The sequence below is a fragment of the Mastacembelus armatus genome, chromosome 13 (genome assembly GCF_900324485.2).
Source record: "Mastacembelus armatus chromosome 13, fMasArm1.2, whole genome shotgun sequence".
Lineage (NCBI taxonomy): Eukaryota > Metazoa > Chordata > Actinopteri > Synbranchiformes > Mastacembelidae > Mastacembelus > Mastacembelus armatus.
The window spans coordinates 1,848,524-1,860,674 of NC_046645.1; the positions used below are offsets into that span (position 1 = coordinate 1,848,524).

A 12,151-nucleotide genomic window follows, 5' to 3' on the forward strand; every position below is an offset into this window, starting at 1 on the left:
CTGATTCCATGCCAGAGGTTCTTGTGTCCTTTTAGGACTGTTAGCAGCTTTAATTGTGATTAGCAAATTAGCAACTATACTGATGCTATGGAGCTGAGGTGTCAAAACCAGTAGCTTTCACAGAAGTAAACTGTAACTGTGTCAAATATGCAAAGCTTGATCCTGATACACTTCCAGGCCCTTATGTGACTTTGTCTCTACTTTATCCCTGCTGCAGACACTGTTTTCATAATTGCAGAAATTACATTTGCCAAACTGATGGTGTCTTGCTGGGTAATGAACAACAGACAGAAATGAAACAAGGGAAGGGGTTAAGAGATATTGTAAGAAGAGTGTTTTACTGACCAGAGTTTCCCTGATCTTTTCTGTTCTCTTGATAAGTAAAAGCACAAACCTTGAGCAGTGTCTTCTTCCTTTTCCAGAGAGATAGGCAAGGATGAAGCATTGTAAACCACACACTCTTACTCTCTGCGGCTTGTCTTCACTAGCTCTCTTGGTTAGTCACTAAATCATCTGATAACCAGTCATGTTTGGGTCTTAGGCCTTGCAGTCATTGTTTATTTGTATGCCTTGTAATTAGCAAAGGCACAGCGGTGAAGCAAAAGCTTTCGTAAATTGTGTCGTGTCTGATTAGGATGTAGGTGCAGCTGCTGGAACTTACCCGATTTATCAACTAAGTGCAGATTAATGCACTTAAATGCATTTTCATCCACACAAGCTCCTCTCTGCTTTGTCGACAACTGGCATGGCAGTATGAAGGGTGCCACACTCAGTCTGAGAGAAATGGGGGAGGTGTCTCTCTTGCTCAAATGGATCATTGCACTCCAGTTCCCAGGGTGAGGCAAGAGATAATTTGCAGGGACAGGCAGAGTCTCAAAGTAGACAGTGATTTAGTTGGATATCCAGGGTCCTTTAGTGTGCTTTAACTTATGATGAAGGGAATGGGTTAATTAAAGTCATCCCAACCTCACCAAAAGGTCTAATGTAATGTAACAGCCTCTTTAAAAATCCAAATGATTTATTAAAGTACCTGTAATGGTTTCTAGGCAGCAGGATTCAGGGAAGTACATATACACACACACCTAAAACCGCAGGGCTCTTAGACAAGCTAATTAACATATACTCTAATAACCCATAAGACTGTGTGGACACAAGGTTGAGCACCATGGACTCTGTATGATCAGTGTGTCATCTTGACTACTTCAATGTGCTGTAGCTCAGAAAATGCCACCAAGAGCTCCATCTGGCAAAAGCCATGGGAACTGGAGTGATAAGGATCAACTCCCACTACCAGCATTACTTCTTCATACTTCATCAACAGTCATTCGGAAAACAATAAAGCAAGGAAATGTGCTGCAATTAAGCTGCCCCTACCATGTAGTTTCTTTATCTAATGAAATGCTCCATAATAGTTAATGAGTCATAATCATGGTGGTTGCATTAATGGGATTTTGGAGAAACTGTAGCGAGGCTAAAGTTCCACTTTCCATGCTTCAGACTCAGCTATCTTCCAGAATCAGAGGTAATAAAATATTTACATTGGTGCTCCTACATCTTAGGATTGATTATTCCGTCTGGCCTCATGTCTAAATGAGCCTAAGTCAGCCAGAGTTCAAAGGGTTTGTTTAGCCAACTTGCTTTGCCCAGTGGAGCAGAGACAGAAACCCTGGGTGTTGGACTGCAAAAAAAAAAATCAGAAATTCAGCAACAAGAAAAGGTTTTTGTATTTCTATTTACCCCCTAAGTTTTGCTGAATGATTTTTCTTTTTACCCACAGAGGCTATATACATAATCAAAAACTATATAGCAAGCACATATGAGGTCATGGACTGCAGAGAACAGAGGGTCTTTGTATCTTGTGAGCATTTGTACTTACATGCTAAGCTTCTGGCTTTCCCCTCCATAAGTCCAAGTCAAACACACCTCATGCTAACTGCTTCATAATGCTCACAGTCCAACGCCAAGAAAAATGCATGTGGTTTACTCTCCCTCAGAAATTGAAATAAATGAGAACAAATGTGTCATGTTTTGTCAAGTTGTTGCACCAAAATCAGAACTCTATTTCAAGATGTTTGCCCAAAAACCCTGAAGTAGCTCAGACATTTTTAAAGTCTGGCATTTTCAGACAGAAAAATTCTCTCTCATTGGTTTACGGCTTTGACACCGACTAATAATACTGGATTACACAATTTGTGTCTGATGTTGAATTTTAGCACTTCTGTGAAATTAAAGGTTCAAAAATAGTAAAAGTTAAAACCCTGATTTGCTCCAGTTTCTCTTCAATGAAATTTGTCTTATATATTTCTTTCCAAGCCTCAAAGTGATCAGGCCTTTGTTGTTATATAACCATTATTGTTGAGTGTAGGAGTAAGACGTGTACATGAAGGGACAAGAACTTTATGATTCAAATTGTCCAAGGACAAAAGTGGGTGTTTCTGAAGAAAAGATCCTGAGGAATCAGAGCCATCACATAAAATTCAGCACAGCTGTTACAGAACAATAACAGGGTCTGTGCTTGAAATCCCTCTTATGGTGTTTGTTCTGGCTAGGGAGAGATCTCATTTTGGTTCGGGCACACCTTGAATTGCAAAATCATGGGAGTGACAGACATACATACGCATAGCTAAAGGGTTGAAGTGGAGTTGCCCCCCAGTTATTATAACCTTGACTTTATAAGTGCTGGAGGGGCTCCAGTTGTTTTAATTGTGCATTTGTCCTGTTTACTATAACTGACTGCGAGCTTTACACCAGGATTTGCTAAATAATCTTAAACATCTGCACTTTTTTTTATGTGTATTTCATTTGTTCTTTTTGATTTCATCCTTTTCATTTGCTCCACATTTAGTCGTACTTTCTACCCTTGTTTTAGCCCCGCTCTCTGTCTGTTCCATTTCTTGCCTCCATTACACCTATTGCAGAACATTTCCATGGTTGTTTGGAGCAGAAGAGGTAAACAGTCTCTGGTTGTTTCATGCTCGCTCTTTCACCGTGTAGAATTTCAAAGTGACACAATGAAAAACACGACGACATAGGAAACGATGACAGTGATGCAGTCTTGCATAATTCAAAGCATCTGCATTTGTGTACATGTGTAAAGTTTGTTGCATGTTGTGCGATGTGACTATTGCCTGTGTGCACATCACAATGACGGTGCTGAAATGATATACTATATATATATGTTTCCATACACTTTACAGATCCAGTGATCAATCAGTTAATTGAAAGAATGAGTTGATGATTAACATAATCACTAACTACAAACCTTGCCAGGTCACCATTGTTCACCATATTGTAATATTTACTGTTGGTTCATTAATTACTTGATGCTTTGCGATGGAAAGTTTAATGCCTGTGTAATAACAGACTAGGCCAATACTGTGAACAGTGTAGTGAGTATTTGTGTGTAGGAAAACTACCAAACTACCAAAATGACTATACATAAAGAGTATATTGAAAGTATATTGAAAGAGTTACTGTAAATATACCAATGGAATTGACTGTTGTCAATATCATGATACCCAAACCCATGAAAATGTAATAATTCTTTGCCTTTTTTGGCAGTTTCTTTCGTTATATTACTATTGCATTCCATCTCGAGTCGCTCATAAGATCACAAGTGATGATAAACTTAACTGAGACTTAACTGAAACAGAAAATTGTGAAAACATCAAGAGAGAGAGGGAGAAGATAATGGTTTTGCTATTTTACTGACAGTAAATGTATAAACAAATTTCATCAATGCAGATGTGCATGACATATGGATGAGCACGCACACACACACACACACACACACATACAGTACAACACACAGCCATGTAGTGTGCATTTGCCATCTTGTGTGTGAGCTTACATACAGAGTTACGGTAAAAACAATCACACACAAACACATATTAACCCACTGACACATGGATGCATTTTAATCACTTGGCTCAGGAGTATTTATAGGTTAGACCTGATTTACCTACTGTAGCGGATACAATCAGATTTGTTCCTGAAACACACATTCACCCACTTACACAAATCTCTATAGTATAATATCAGTGGAGTATCTGTACGTGCCCAGTGCGGCAGTAAATAACCCCTCCCCTTGAAGGGAGGGCCCTAATAATGAAGTCAACTGTATGCCACTGCACTGCGTAACTCACTGAGTCTGGTCGGCCGCAGCACGGGGCTCCTGCTCACCAGGGCACTGTGCCTTGCGTTGCTAGTGGCTCATACTGCAGAGACATAGATCGATTCACAAATAAGACTTGTGTGCCTGCCTCTCGCTTTCACTCTCATGTCCATATGGCAGAGATAGCTTTGAATGCAGTCATTAGAAATCTGCTGATAGAACTGAGAAGCAGAATGGGATGCAGGTGATGTAGCGAGATAATAGAAGCCTCTCCAATACAGGGGACCCTCCTCCTTAATGTGAGCTGCACTATCATCTTGATGTCTTTGTGCTGGAACATTGTTCCCAAGTTTGGAAAATGAGGTAAATCGGATTCAGAAAACAAGTGGATTAACTTAATCACCCCTCGGCTTTGACAATGACCTTCGCTTCTGGGGCATAATAAGGATTAGTTAGAAGTGGAAGGACATATGCCATGCAGAAGAAAAAGATTATAGTTCTCCCATGACAGAGTGATTGAAATGTGCTATTCACCATTGCATCATAGTGAGAGTCAGTGATAAGAGGCCATATTGCAATGCATCATAATGCCTTGCTGAGATATTCAAAAGAAGAGAGTGTTATTTGCAACCCTACCGAGGAAAATGTCCCAGTGTAGCATTCTCAGATAGAAATCTGTGTTAAGTGTATAGAAATGCACTTAAAGAGTGAAACAGGTAGGGAAGAGTTTAGATTTACTTAGAGCTATTGATTCCAGGCTGCTTAGCATATATTGGCCACGATTCCTGTCATTATTGCGAGGAAAATGGCATAATATTTCTTATGACCCATGCTACATTATTGATCCCCACCACAGGAAGGAAGTTATTCTCAGGGCTGTATGAAAGACAATACGGACCCACCACAGCAAAGTGGCTCAATATGACATTACAGTCAACAAGGTCATGTAAATTAATTACAGGTGCTGACCTTCGGTTGTACTTATGGGAAAGGTCAGGTCAGGTGGGAATATAAGGTTTTCAGGTGCACCGTTACAGACGAATGGAAGAAACAAGATCTTCAATAGCAAAGGACGAATGGCAAATTATCACGACAGAACAAACTGATCAACTGGCCACCAACCAGGCACGTCCTAACAAGATGCTTGCATCTCTGGAAGCTGATCCCATCCAAAAAAATAAAAAATGGATTGAAGAAGCAGAGAGGGGGGAATGTGCTGGTGTGGGTTTGGTGAAGGACAGGGCTGTCCATCATTGCTGCTGTTGTAGGGATCAGTATTTATGCTATTGTTGCTATTGTCAGCTGAGGGGTTATCTTTGAAAGGAGGCTTATTGAGGAAAAGCTGTGTGTGTCCCTGATGTGTTGGTAGATTTGTGTGTATACAGTGCATGTGTGTTTTTTCTCTATGGCAGAGCTGATTAGCAACTGTATTAGCTGCACACACGAGAATGGAAAGTAGCAAACATGCTGCAATCCCTCTTCACTCCACTCTTCTTCTTTTCCTGTGTTTTTTCTCTTTATGCCCTTATTTGGCCCTCTTTGTTTGTTGGTTTTTTTTTTTATCTCTGTTTCTGGTTCCCTCTCATCCATCCCAACAACAAGGTACCATTTTGGGAGGAATGGCATTAAAATGTGGTGACTGCAATTACATAATGGGAGCTGGTGGTTGAAACACGTCTGCATGTTTTTATGTGCTTAACAGTGTCTGCTCTAACAGTCGGGGTCTTTTTGTATGTGTAGATAGCACCACTGTGTGTATAAGATTATGAAGGAATGTCATTTCTTTATATGGTGTCCTCAGAGTATCGTGTTTAGAGAGCTGCCTACTTGCAATACAAACCATGCACTACATGCCCCACTTAAAACAGACATACACGCATTTATACATCCATGCACAATAGACTGGCTTTTTAACTTAATGGGAACGAAAGAGGCACAGTGTGTTGCATAAGGCCTGCTGTAATGCAGCAGCACCTGGAACTGAGGAAAATCATACCAGCACGCAATTTTCTTACAATCTGCTACAGTGCTTCTGCATTCTCACTCCCTCTTCTCTTGTTAAAGTAGACATTCATTATCCAGAATGTTTCCTTGGCCATGACACATATCAGTCTCCAGCCATAATGGAAGGTCTGTCATATCTGTTTTGGAGAGTTGAAGGAAACATGCGCACACATACAACCACATCGAGTCACGAAGCAGTAGCAGTGACTTGGCGGCGCAACGCTGGCATTGTCTCTGCAGAGGCGAGCGTAAACAGATTGATTGGACTGCTATACTGCAGTTGCTCATGCTGACTCACCCTGTACATTACCAGTGAGGGAGAGAAACAGGACAGGGCAGAGAAACTGCTGGACGCTCATAAAGTGGTCTTATCTACCCTTCTCTCCCTCATTTGTGTCCCCCCCTCCAACATTTCCAAGGTTATCCAGCAGGGGGTAGGGGGTGGAAGGGTAATAGGGGTGGGGGTGGGGAGGGTCATAGAAAGTGACAGCCCACCTGAAGCAGCTTCAGTAAATGACCATAGACAAATGAACGCTCTTCAATAGTGAGCTGGCTCTGATTAGCAATCGGTCCCCGAGGATATGGCATGTAAAGCTGACGGTGGGAGAACAAGTCTGAGACTGTTAAGAGAGATTGTTACTGCGGTGTCTAAGCTGGTTGGCTGGCTGGAGGGGGGAGGCAATGTGCAGTGGCAACAATGGGGGAGGATGCACCATTTTTCTCGTCCAAAATGAGCCCAATGTCACTGTGACAGCACAGCGCTCCTCTGAGGGCACCGCAGGCCAGGGGAAAAATGATGGATGAGTCGCCAAGCAGCCTCTCCTGTTTCATCACTGAGTTTGTGTATACAGATACACGTACACACACACAAGTCTGCACAAATACACATACATAAACATGTAACCCCCCCCCCCATACACACACAGAAATTCACTAAAAGCCAGGAAGATACGTGCACATAGTACAATCATGTGTGTATGACAATACACACCCCGCAATATGTTTGCATAGCTCACGTAGAAATATACACATATGCACTCACACACCTGCACAAATACTAAACATACATATAAATGTGCCCACACAAGGCCATCTGGGGAAATAAACAAACACATGCATGTGCACATGCACTTTGAGTGATTTATTTGTGTCCACATGAGTTATAATTAGTCACTGGCATATAAACACTGCAGTTGAAGAGATTTACAGGAGTTGTCACTTACACACAGACATACATACACACACATAGAGCATACAGTGCTGGATTCATTATGACTGCAGTCCAGGCTAAGGCTACAGGATCAATGAGAGATTCTCACTCTCTCCCCTCGTTTCTCTGCCCCGAAAGCAGCAGCGTGCTGTCATACAGAGACCCTGCAGTATTTTTTCCTTCTATGACCGAGCAGTAGCCTCCAATTAGGCCCTTGGGTCATCCCATTGCTAATACACAATATATTCATAGCTTCATAACTAGATACGAGGATGAGACGGACTACATTCTCTCATTCTGTGCAAAAAAATGTAGCTAGTACTGCTGGTAGAATAGTGCCTTCACATCACACATCCTATAAAATCTTCAATAGATTGCATTTGAATCTACAATTACGCAAAACATGAAAAATGTACAATTTAGCTGCTATAGCATTGAGCAACTCAATAAGTCTGAAGCATCACACGCATCTTTGATCTGATTACTGCATATTTACAGTAACTGCAACAGATTACAGATGTCATTGGTTTGGAATCAGATTACTGTAATTCCATTACATCTAATCAAATACTCTTTCAAGGCCCTGCTGAACTCACAGAAAGCTGCATCCCTGACAGTCCACATGCAGATGCAGAGAGTGAAGGAGAAATACGGCTGGCCTCTAGTGAGCAAGGCTCGTACAGCTGAGTGGGCATCCATCACGACCCTGCGGCGGACAGTTATACATGCTCTGCCCGCTCAGTTGCCCCGTCTTAAAACAGGGACAGGGGCTTTGGAAGAGACGGGACAGTAAAAGAAAGGCCCATAAACATATTCCCTCAGGATGGGGGGAGGGCACCATGTAAAATCCTCCAACACTGGGCTGGACAAAAAGAAAAATAAAAAAAAATAAAAACGAATGGTCTCTTAGATTGATGGACTAAGCTTCTGCACTTGTAGTGTCGTTCCTGCAGCACAATACACACGGGTGTATAGCTATGATTACTTATAGTAAAGCCGCGGCTGGGAGTGGATGGCGGCAGTCTAAATATAAGGATTAATGACCATGCTGGTCAGTGTGGCGAAACATCATTCATAGTTCTATTGCGTTCCGATACCATGTAGACAAAAACAATAGCGATACAGAAAACATGAGGAGTGCAAAAAAAAAAAAAAAAAACTATTTTTCTATGCTTTGATCAAATCCTGTACACTGTGACAGATCCTGTATAATAAATAAAGAAAAATTGAGATTCCTTGAGCAAAACTACAGGTCAAATATGTTAAATGTTTCAGCATCTCTGTTCTTCTAATGCATTTATCTGGTAACATGTATTAGTATATCAAAAATCTTTACCTGCACAACAGAGCAGGTTAAACTTAACCACCAATCTCCCTTCCATCAGCTGCAGAAGGTGATTATATAGCTGGTCTAGGTAAGAAGGAGGGAAGCAATAGAGAAGTGAGGCAAGGAAATGAAAGGCGATGCCAGAGTGGGCGCTGCTCTAACTAGGTCACAATGAGAGGTTGTGCTTCAACGCAATAACCTTCATCAGTAAGCAAAAATTTGCTGGTGCTGTTGCATTATGGTTTCCCTGTAGACCAGGTAACAAAATGGTGCTAACCTGCACATCAATGAAAAGGTCTCCTGTTACACCTCACAAGGGCAGCACAGGGGTAAGTGACAGCACTCAGGTCCATCTATCTTCAGAAGATGTCAGGAGGTTAGTTACATCATCTGCGTGGGGGTTGTAGCAACTGGCTATAGCAGTGAGTTGAACTCAGTGCACATGCACAATACAAGAGAATGTGCAAGTGTTCTATTGTCTGGTGCTTCTGTACTTTGTGAGCTAAATATTAAATGAAAAAGCTATTTCTTAGTGAAAATGGTCTTTCTTCTATATAAGTATACAGTATGAGGAGAAAAAGATTTGATCTGGAAACAGAAAAAGCTGCATGCGTGTGTGTGTGACAGTGGTTGTTTTTGTGTTATTTGGTATATCTTGCAGTGAAGGCATGTAACCTGTCGTGTTCAGTGTCAGTAACTTTAGGCAGCAGTGAGCCCACGTGGTCAGATGCTGGTGCAGGCCACTGCTAACTGTGCACTTTTCCGGCGCCCTTGCGACTCTGCATATTTAGTGTCCTGTAACTGAAAACCATCAGCTCTGTCATTGTCCAGTCCCACCTCCTTAGAAGCATCGGTATCTCACACCAAGCAGAGGCAGAATTGATCCGGTCATGTAGCAAAGGCAAATAATGTTAAAGTGGACAGTGGAACCTGTACAAACAGGCTGAAATCAGACGGTAAAATGAGACACAGTGCTCAGTTTGTTCTATTTGCTTTAATTCTGTATACCGTACAAAAGGCTTAAACACGGTTTTGCTCCTATGCATTTTGTTTGATGAGCTTTAGAAGAAGCTTCAGAAGACAGACATTGATTTCGAGCAAATCTGTCTGGACATCTTCTCTTTCAGGTTCGGTTCCCCTTTCCATGGCTAATGAGCAGCCGTCCCTATTCCCTGCCAAATGAGACGTTCTTTTTTTATGCCTTGTGTCAGGAAGCACCGTCAATTCATTACCAGGGAGAAGAGATGCAGCAGGGGAAAAGAGTATGATGGTTAAGCCTGAGCTTTAAGACAGACAACTATGTCCCCTAATCCCTTATGAGCAGCAGTAAGCCTTCCGTTATCATTTGTTAGAATTGCGCATCCTTTAAACACATTAACTTAGGCCCTAATGCTGGCCCCTTTTCTATGACACAGCAGCTGCTCATAACAGCAAGCCACTAAACTAAGAGGGAAGAAACATGCTAATTGCTGTCAGACTCATTTCACTGGGTAACAAAGGTGTTTTTTTAATGTATGCAGAGTATTTTGCAACAATCAACATTATCCTGGATAGCACTTGGATATCCCTCCAACTTGTCAGAGAGGGAATCTGATGATAAAACCACCAATGCATACACACATTGACAGCCACTACAATCATGCATACATGTGCATGATTGTACATTCATGTCTTTCTCCTTGTTTCTACCATACACAAATAGAGTACAAAATTTGTCTTCCAGTTATCAGTACAAGGGTGAAAGACAGAGGCAACTTGAATGGAAATGCACTTTTTCCACGGGTCTTGTGGGACCAGGATCAGTACTACATTGTCACTCCATTTATCTACATTAAATCTCCAGCCACAGTGCACACTACTCTTGGCACTGGCCTTCTGTAGTGCAACATCATCTCAGTCAACCAGCAACACAAGGCCAGAATTAGGACTTTAAACTTTGGTGCTAAAAAAAAAAAAAACACTTGGCACTGAAAACAAGACCAGAACTTAGTCATTGACACTGTAGCATTGGTACTGAAAATAAAAACACAAACAAAAAGTATTATTACTGGAAAAATATCTCAAAATTACAATCTCAGATTTTGTTGCTAAGGTTTGGGCTACCATCACTGTGATGGCCAGTTCGTCAGGAGTGGGGTCCTGACGCAATAGAAGATGAAAATGTTGATGACAACAATGTCAGCGTTAACCATAAAAACACCTAAACAAACTCAGTCCAGGACTCAAAAGATGTCTAGAGGACCTTAGCAGTGTGGAAATAGTTCAGATGTTTAAAGTTTGATAAGAAGCAGCGTAGCATGCATTGCAAATTTGACAAGAATATACAAATGTTCACAAAAAAACAGCTAATACCACTACGATTTTTACCACCTAAAGCACTGCCATCTTTTAGAGCACATAAAGACCAAGCAAATGTTGGTGGTCGCCCTAACCCGTGTATGACTACAACACACCTAATTTATTTAGTGAGCAAAGAATTTATTTTCTGTTCTCCTGTAAAATGTGAAAGCTTTAATATTTTAGTTGTAGATTCAAGATTGAATTAAGATTTTGTTTTATTTATTTGGAGTTGACCAAATTTAGTGTCTTAGTGTCCTGTAACACTTAAGACTTCAGAATAGAGTTATTTAATTCATATTTCACTATTTTAATTATTTGAAATTCAGTTGTATAATGTAATATGCTTCCTACGTTCAATTCTTATGTTCTCGTGATATACCCTACTTCATACTTCTCCCAATGCCAGTGCTTTTTCAGTTCTGGTTTTGTTTTCAGTGCCAAGTCTTACTATTCAGGACTAAAGTTTAAAGTCATTGTTCTGGCTTCATACAGCAACGGCTCTTCTGGCTGCATGAATAACACAAAAGAAATGTAGCAAACACTCAAAGGGACATACAGATATATAAGAAATAACACAGGCATCAAGCTGTAATGAAAATGTAGGCAGCACAGACACACATTCCCTGCTGAAATATGATTAGAAATGCATTATGTTTATTGCTTTCCATAAGTAATATTTCAAAGGTGAACTGTATTCGTATTTTTAAGCGTCATTATTATCATTATTCTGAAATGCACTTTAATTTTCAGTTCCCTAAACAATGCTCTGTGTCTTATTGTGTTAGTGTGAAATAATATGAAAATAGCTGTGGCTATGTTACACTATGTTATGCCGCCCACCATGACTTCATAATTGCACAAAAGTAGAGCACAAATATCATTTCAGTGCTTTTCTCTCATTCTCAGTGCACATGGATAAAAATGGCCTGATGCCGCTTCTGATCTGTGGCACTGACGAGGGGAGAACCACAACGACTGGGCAACTGCTACAATAAAGCAGGACTTGTTATGTTTACTGGCTGCAGCACAGCTAAGACGCTTGGTGTTTGCTGAGACAGCAGATGACTTGCCTTGCTCTCTTGGCCCCTTGCTCAACCAAGGCAGGATAGACTTAATTGCCTCATTAGCAAAAGGGCCAGTAAAGATCGGCCTCTTC

At 41.1% G+C, this 12,151-nt stretch overlaps 1 protein-coding gene across 2 annotated transcripts in view; it reads right to left on the bottom strand.

Moving 5' to 3' along the window:
* Positions 1-12,151, bottom strand: part of clmpb (CXADR like membrane protein b) — a 59,008-nt gene that overhangs the window by 37,450 nt on the left and 9,407 nt on the right. The window contains exon 1 of one of the 2 annotated variants that reach the window (XM_026299054.1): positions 662-730. The exons of the other annotated variant lie outside the window; for it this stretch is intronic. The gene's annotated coding sequence lies outside the window, so the exon portion shown is untranslated. Of the gene's footprint in view, positions 1-661; positions 731-12,151 lie in introns of those variants that run through there. 2 annotated transcript variants of the gene reach the window in all.